Source organism: Pituophis catenifer, unplaced genomic scaffold (genome assembly GCF_029215685.1).
Source record: "Pituophis catenifer annectens isolate HBS135680 unplaced genomic scaffold, rPitCat1.0.hap2 SCAF_1, whole genome shotgun sequence".
Taxonomy (NCBI): Eukaryota; Metazoa; Chordata; class Lepidosauria; order Squamata; family Colubridae; genus Pituophis; species Pituophis catenifer.
In genome coordinates, this window is record NW_027256881.1 from 226488616 (window position 1) to 226497022 (window position 8407).

The following is an 8407-nucleotide window of genomic DNA, read 5'->3' on the forward strand; positions in this document are numbered from 1 at the left end:
TATTTCACTGAGGGCTGCATCAGGGTTGTGTTTGACCTCGGGGGGTGGCGGGGGCTGTGTGTGGCCAGGGTGGCCATGGCCAGCTCGATGTCACTCGTGTTGGGGGCGCCTGGGGTGACCTGAGTGCTTGGCCAGCGAAAACAGGCTCCCAGTTCTGTTTTCAGCTGTGATGGCCTCCTGCAACCCTCTGCCAGCAAGGATGGAGTTTGGGAGGGCCACCCGCAGCCCTCCCGAACTCCACTTTCACTGGCAGAAGCACTGTGGGCCAGTCTTTTGCTGTTTCTGCAGCCCCATGGGCCAGATCTAAGCACCCCGTGGACCAGATCTGGCCCCTGGGCCTTGAGTTTGACACCCTTGCTCTAGTTTGACTGTAAATCTCTTCCTATTCTGATGGAAAATAAAACAAAAATAAAGAATGCTGAAATGTGATAGACTTATTCTTTATTTTATTCCAAACCTCAAAATAAATCTGACCATGAAGTGGGATCCCACTGCCCAAGAATAATCAATACCAAATCAGTTTATTTCCCTAGTTCTGGATTGAGCTTCAAAAACAGATTGGGTGATCCGAGCACCCACGTTTGTGGCTTATATCCCAGAGAATGTTAGAAAGGTCTAAAGAAACTTTCAACAATTTGTGTTCCACAGCATTCCCCCCTCTTCTTGCCATATCTTCTGCAGGGAAATCCACAAGGCACCGTGCCAGCTCAGATGATTATTCATCATATCATGCTATCCACTTACATCACAAAGGTTCACTGCCAAATAAAAGTGCAAGTCTACGTGTGACGGGGCAAGCGTCCAACTGCTTGGGCAGACGGAACTCATCAGCTTTGATTTTCTAATGTCTATGTTGTGCCTCTCTCGCAGCCCCACCCTTGCATTGTTAACATTGTTAGGTTGAGAGTTTTAGAAGGAAGCTTCTTTTGGTGTGCATGAGCAGATTGGGAGAAAAGGGGCAATTGTGTAGTTCTATCTTGTTACAAATAAATCAAGAAAAAGAACTTTATGCAGTTTTTATTTGTTGGGAAGAATCTTAAATGTCATCATTCTCTCTCTCTCTGAGAAAGAGAGAGAGAGAGAGAGAGAGAGAGAGAGAGAGAGAGAGAGAGAGAGAGAGAGAGAGAGAGAGAGAGAGAGAGAGAATAATGTGTAGAGAATCATTAGAGCCACTGTTGATATAGTAGGTTACTTTTCCTGTATGTGATTCCTGTTTTAAGTATTAACAAAATATACAGAATAAAATCATGACCAGTTAGAAAATACAAAGTGTTGATTATGGAATCAGAGTAGCTCCTTTGGATTCTCAAATATGAGACAAGGTTTATTCTGGAAGAAGTGCACACAATGTGCGATACTTCAAATGTTGCGGAAACCTCAGTTGCCAGCTGTCCTAGCCAGCATGGCAGCCAATCATATGGGATACTAGGAGAATACTGACTTAGTATTGTGAGGGCTGCATACTGAATGCCCACTCTGGAGACTCTGCTCGTTGCATTTATCAAACCTTATACCTGCATCCGAAGGAGCTGATTAACATGCAGGTCACACAGGTGTTCATGTCAACATTCAGTCTTCAAACATGCACACATGGGACTTTAAGCTTTACCAGCCCTTCCTGTCTGAACATTCTCATCCGAGTTGGTCTTTGACCCATCCCTTACTCAAACCATCCCTAAGTAATCTCTTCTTTATACATGGGAATGTAACAACTTCATCTACTTTATTAGAATTAATACATATAAATAAAAGACCCAATGTTCAGAAGGCTGAGAAACAAGGAAACATCTAAAGAATTTACTGTTTGGAAAGCCTTCAGATCTTGGAATTTCATAATCTCCTACTCATATTGGAGAGATTAAGGTTTAAGAACAGTTGGCAAACTATTTAGTTGCCAGATATTTGAGGGGGTGAGGAGGATCAGCTTTGATGAAGTAGTCTTTCTCCATAAATCATTGTGTAAAAAAATATGATTAAGTAGAAGAATTCCATGGTTTCAGCATTATTCACACAGCTTTGGAATCCTCTTATCCTATTTATATTGCTCATTTTCCCCCTGGGGAGGAATCCAAATTTCCAGTGCTGATTTCTCAGGAAAAGAGAATGTGTTGCATGCAGTGGTGTACCAGAGGAGATGGGGGTTAGTTGATGCAAAACTAACTTATGTTCTACATGTGTTGTAATGTCACGTGTTATGTGTGAAAGGCTTGCAGCATCAATATGCATACATTACTTTGATGAAAGAGGGTTACATGCAGGTGATCCTAAATCTACTTATTGAAGAGAGTCTTATATTATTGAACTGTTAACCTAAGATTTGGGACAAATATTTTTAATCACAACAGACTGCACAAGCAGAGATGGACCAAAAGTCTGGCTCATTTCTCCACTGCAGCATGATTTGATTTGTGCGCATTATAATTGTCGTGATGCATCCATTCCTTGATCTAAGACAATGTATCAAAATAGCCAGACAAAGCATAGGTGGCTCACCCCCCCCCCCAAATTAATACTGGGGTGACAAGGCAATATGCAACTCAGAATTGCAAAATAAAGTATGCTTCTTCCAAACCTGATTTGCATTCCAAATTTTATTCTCCAGAGTCCTGGCCTCTAGCGACTTTATAATGGACACCTTACAGTGTCCAGTGTAATGTTCACAGCCTCATTGTTCAGTAAGGTTGACTTTTTTTTCTTTTTTGGCCTACCCTTAATGCAAACTGTTCCTACTTACCAGTATTATGGAATATTTGACCCTGCTGACCCCAGGCAGGAGGCACAGTTGTGCAAGACACAATTTAATGGACACAGAGCATTGCTTTCCGATTTGATTTTGAAAGTGAGCATCAAGACAGTGAACGAAACGAAGCTGCTACACACACATTCTCATTCTCCCCTCTTGCCAGTTCCTCTAAATAGCATTCAACCGAAGTCCCAATTATGCCCACGTGGGTTCTTTGCACCCTGCAAACAGCTTATTGATTTCAAGGAAGTTCAGACAAGTACAATTTCAGGGTCAGGACCTGATAGTTGTTGTTTGTACTGTCTAGGACACAGCTTGTTTATTTGGAACATTAATGCAGAGTCCCATTACACCGAATTAAAGCTCTATTTTACTAAGACTCAGATGGGTGAGACTTCCTAAAAATATGACTCACTTACTTTAGAAGATTTCAATATCCACCTAAGACTTCTCCAAAAGCCCAAAGCTCAAGTACTAATAATCACTGAAACTTTGACCACAGAGATCGATTTATCATTTTAGACTTAGGGAGTGATCATAGTTAAAATAGAGATCTAAAATAGGGATCTCTATTTGGAAAGAGGCTGAATCGCTTAGGCTACCTGACTTCTATTTTTGGTGGGAAGAACCAAGGGAGGAGATAAGGTGAAAAAGAACTCCCTCCTACCGCTAAGAAGAAATAAAGCAAAAAAAAAAAAAAAGACAAAATATTCCTTCTCTAAGGAAATACCCATAATACTGGTATGAAATTGAGATGTACTTCTAAGTAATTTCTAATATATTGCATACTTGATAATGAAACATCTTGGTAAGTCCTAGTGTAGGTTTCTTTGGTTTTGGCTTAGCATGATCCCAGCCGCTGCAATTTGGAAAACCATAGTTTACACCCTAAGCATTATGAGTGAATCCAGCTAATAATATGTAGCAAATCATAATTAAAACAGGGTTTATACAGTAACAGAATGCAACTGGAGCTCAGAAAAAAATCCCTTATTTTTGAATGGGAGGGAATTCAGATTCAGCCTTATCAATTTAGCCATGCCTTGACTATTTTGGCTATTTATGATTGAACTACTAATGATGTTTGAAACGGAAGTTTGGAGAAAATAACTGGCCCAAATTATCCAATGGACTTTGTGATTGAGTACAGACTTGAATCTGAGTGTCCCTGATCTCAGTCTCCCACCTCAATTGCTACCTAAAACATACTGGTTTTCACGCTGGATTGGATTTAGGCATAAATGTTTATTTATACATACCAGAACATGTATGCTACCTCCAGTGAATGACTCTAGATTGTTCACAATATGGTAAAAATCACATACCACAATAAACAGTTAAACATTAAAATCAACAAAGTTAACACCAACCACATGACTTCTCAGCTAAGTAAATTCTTTTTCATGGATTGGCTGCTAAATTGCATTCCCAGCCCCCACCCCCCCCGCCATACCTTTAAAAGAACATGCTTTCTGAACTTTGAATTTTGATTTGGTCCCCCTTAAGCTCTCCCAGGGGAGAGATTCTCAGCCCACCTTGGCTTCTGTGGAATAGAGGGGCAGACTCTTCCTGGGTCAGATGTCCCCAAAGATAACAATAATAATGTCTGAATGAAACATGAATTTCTTTGACAAAGGCACCAGGTTCGAATTTCTTGTATCTCAACAAAGTAATGGATAGAACAGGAATTATGATTTGAATGTGCCATTCAGGAAAGTCAAAGCTTAATTTAGAACAGTGGTTCTTATCTTAAACTGTTTGACTCAATTACTCCTGTCCTCAGTCTCAAATAATATCATCAGGACCCTGAGCCTCAAAACCCAGAATGTTGTTTTATTCAAGCATAGCAGTCCCAAACTGGATCCTCAACTCACAGACAAGCAATTAAACATTAGTCCATTAGCCCTAGGATATGCTCAAATTACCCCTTGGGAACTGATCTCCTCTGTTTAAGAACTGGTCTACTATAGAACATAACCAAAATTCTGCCCATTTACATATAAATAATGAATAGGAAGGAATAACTATAGAATTATAAATAAATTACAGAATCATTAAATTACAGAATCATTAAATCAATGACAGAATATTTGCATAGAAAAGGGCTTATATGCAGTCTTACTATGGTATTTCGGAAGTCATTCTCTCTGAGTCTATTTAAGAGGTCTTGGGAATCCAAAGTTTCATTTAGGACCCTCTCCTCTTGTATTCTTTAATACACACTTAATCTGTTATTGTTATAATGGCAGTAATTTATACTCCTGGAGCCCCACAAGGACTAGATCTGCACATTTTATTAAACCATGGCTTTTTGATCATTGTTATTAATAAAACCAGTTTGCTAGTCTGAAACATAGTAAGATGCAAACCTGGTTTATAGATCACAATGCCTGGGTTTGCAGAAGCAGCTACACTAGACTAGACTAGACTAGACTAGACTAGACTAGACTAGACTAGACTAGACTAGACTAGAATAGAATAGAATAGAATAGAATAGAATAGTTCTTTATTGGCCAAGTGTGATTGGACACACAAGGAATTTGTCTTGGTGCATATGCTCTTGGTGTACATAAAAGAAAAGATACATTTGTCAAGAATCATAAGGTACAACACTTAATGATAGTCATGGAGAACAAATAAGCAATCAAATCATATTAGGAAACAGTCAATATAAATCTTAAGGATACCAGCAATAAGGTTACAGTCATACAGTCATAAGTGGGAGGAGATGGGTGATAGGAATGATGAGAAGACTGATAGTAATGCAGACTTAGTAAATAGTTTGACAGTGTTGAGAGAATTATTTGTTTAGCAGAGTGATGGCGTTCGGGAAAAAACACTAGAATGAAGCAAGCCATTTTACCGTATGTGACTTGTATACTCCACCATCTATTTCCTGTCCCTTGGAATAACATTCAATATTTTACATGGTGGAAGCATGTAACGCAAAACACACAACAATAGCATCAATAACTTTCCTTCTTCCAACTCCCTACGAGTTTGCTTACTAAGATTCATAATAAGATGTACTCAGCATGAGTTAATGAAGAAGCGTGAAAAATATACTGAATCTTATCTCTTCATAATACAAACACAGAATTCATCTCCTTTTCGTCGTTCCCAACACTGTGCACCACCAAGAGCCAAGGAAGAAAGAACATTTCCAGCGTTCTTTTAGTATTATGTCAACACGGATTCAGTGACAGTTTGCAAGTTGAACACATCTGCTGAGAATTTGGAGGGTGTAAATCCCTGCATAATTCATTACATGGTGTATGGCAATTGCATGCTTTTTTTATTTTTATTTTTTTAACCACACTTTCCAGGCGCAGCACCCTTCACACTGTGCTGCACTATCACAAACAGGCTGAAATGCATTTAACAGCCTGATGACAACTTGCCCACTCTGGATCCAACAGCCCCACAGGTGACGAAAGCACACAGATTTGACAGAACACGACGTTCTCCCTTGTGAAATGAAAGTTGTCTTGGTGCTGGAAAGTTGTCACATGTAAAGCAACACCCCCCCCCCCAGTGTTGCAAGCTAGCTATGTGGCAAAGGTATCACATGATCATGTTCAAGAGCCAAGTTGCAGGCAACCTCTGGAGAAGCAAAGTTCATCCTGAGACGAGAAGATTTGCTTTCATTTCTTAAAATGTTCAGCTAGGCTGGCTATGCTAGGTTCACAACTGGTCCACAAATGCACAAGAATCATGTCGGTAACTCCAGGAATAACAGATAACCGTGGCGTAAGGATTAGGGCTCCACTATGTCAGAGGATCTTCAGAGGATCAGTTTTGCTTCTTTTATATATCATTAACCATAGAAGTAGAATAGAATAGAAATATCTATTCTATAGATATTTCATAGAATAATCATAGAAATATCTGACTTTTCAATTGTCTGTTATCAGCATTAACTTTTCCCTTAAATTTACAGCAAGAAATCGAATGGCTTGACCTTTTACCACCAACTCTTTACCTGCATAAATCCTAATCCCCTCATTTGACTAAATTTGTAAGGATTTGACCAGCTTACTCTCATCAGCTTGCCACTTGTTAGGCATGCCACTTGTTAGGCATATAAGTCTATTCTTCTCCCTTCACACCTGAGCAGGTTCAGATTTTCAGTCTCCTGTCCAAGTTCCAAACCTAGTCGTCATACGAACCACCATGGATTAAAATGACCGTTCTTGAATTCGAATTTGTTTTTATGCCACAAAGCGCCGTTTCGAAAGGCTGATTATTATTATTATTATTTTTTGCACCTTTACAGCCAGCGCGCTCCCCTCCGAGGCTTTGTCCTCTGAGGCACTATTGCATAGGGGTCTCTCTCTCCCTCTCTCTCCCTCTCCCTCTCTCCCTCTCTCCCTCTCTCTCCCTCTCTCTCTCTCTCTCTCTCTCAAAACAAATGCCTTTTCTCGAAAAAGTGCAGCTCGAAAGATCGGCATTGCCCAGCACCGGTGGCCGAAATGGGTTGCCTCGAGAATACTGCCGAAGGCATCACGCTTACGGGAGAGTAAGCGCAGGAATGCGCGTGAAAAGAGAGAGGGGGAAGGAGAGAGAGGAGGGGAGAGGGAGGGAGGGAGATAAAGAGGGGGGAGAGAAAGAGAGGGGAAGGGGAAGAGGGATATGGGGAGAGGGAGGGAGGGGAAAAGGGGGAGAGGGAGGGAGGCAGAGAGGCAGAGAGGGAGAGAAAGAGAGGGGGAGGGGAAGAGGGATATGGGGAGAGGGAGGGAGGGGAAAAGGGGGAGAGGGAGGGAGGCAGAGAGGGAGAGAAAGAGAGGGGGAGGGGAAGAGGGATATGGGGAGAGGGAGGGAGGAGAAAAGGGGGAGAGGGAGGGAGGCAGAGAGGGGGAGAGAAAGAGGGATTTGGGGAGAGGGAGGGAGGGGAAAAGGGGGAGAGGGAGGGAGGCAGAGAGGGGGAGAGAATGAGAGGGGGGAGAGGGGAAGAGGGATATGGGGAGAGGGAGGGAGGGGGAGAGGGAGAGGGGAGAGAGGATCAACTCGCAAGCTCGAAGACTTATTTCCGAAAGAAGTTGCGGAAGAGTTGCGAAATGTAGGTTTTCTTAGATTTCTCAAGATCGTACCAGAGTTGAAGAGGAAAAAAAAAAAAAAAGAAACAAAGTGCAAGGGGAGAAGCAGAAAGGCAGTTTACACGAGCAGGACGGACGCGAGCGAAGTTCTTTAATGTCACAGCGCGTGTTACTCACCCTCGCTTTGGCCAAGCTGGCTTGCCGGTCCCAGGGACGAGCCCCCGCCTAGCTCCAGCGGGCGCCTCTTTCTTCTAAATCGCATCCATCCCTCCGGAGAAGCCCAGAAAAGATGCCCATTTTTCTCTCCCCCGCGGTCGCCGCTCACTCCTCCCCTTCTCCCCCCCTCCCTCCTCCTCTCCTTTAGGTCCAATCAGCCTTGCTGGCTTCTCTTAAAGCCGCAGCATCCTCGGCTGAGCAAGAAGCGCTCTGCAAATTGTAGCCCAAGGCTGTTTATCCATAACGCCGCGCCCCCCAAGAACGGGGTAAGGGAGGCGGGGGGGGAATAGATTGGTTTTCTTTTCCGAGCGGGCTTATTGTAAAGGAGGGAGGAGGCGATGGTGCTTTGGGCATTAGTGAATTACATGATTCCCTCCGTCCCTCTCTTTACACCACCCCCCCCCCACGGGAC

General features: G+C 42.5%; 1 protein-coding gene across 1 annotated transcript in view; it reads right to left on the bottom strand.

Moving 5' to 3' along the window:
- Nucleotides 1–8087, bottom strand: part of MRAS (muscle RAS oncogene homolog) — a 56019-nt gene extending 47932 nt beyond the window's left edge. Inside the window, exon 1 of the mRNA XM_070957104.1 lies at nt 7957–8087. The gene's annotated coding sequence lies outside the window, so the exon portion shown is untranslated. The remainder of the gene's footprint in view (nt 1–7956) is intronic.
- Between the last annotated feature and the right edge of the window lie 320 nt (nt 8088–8407).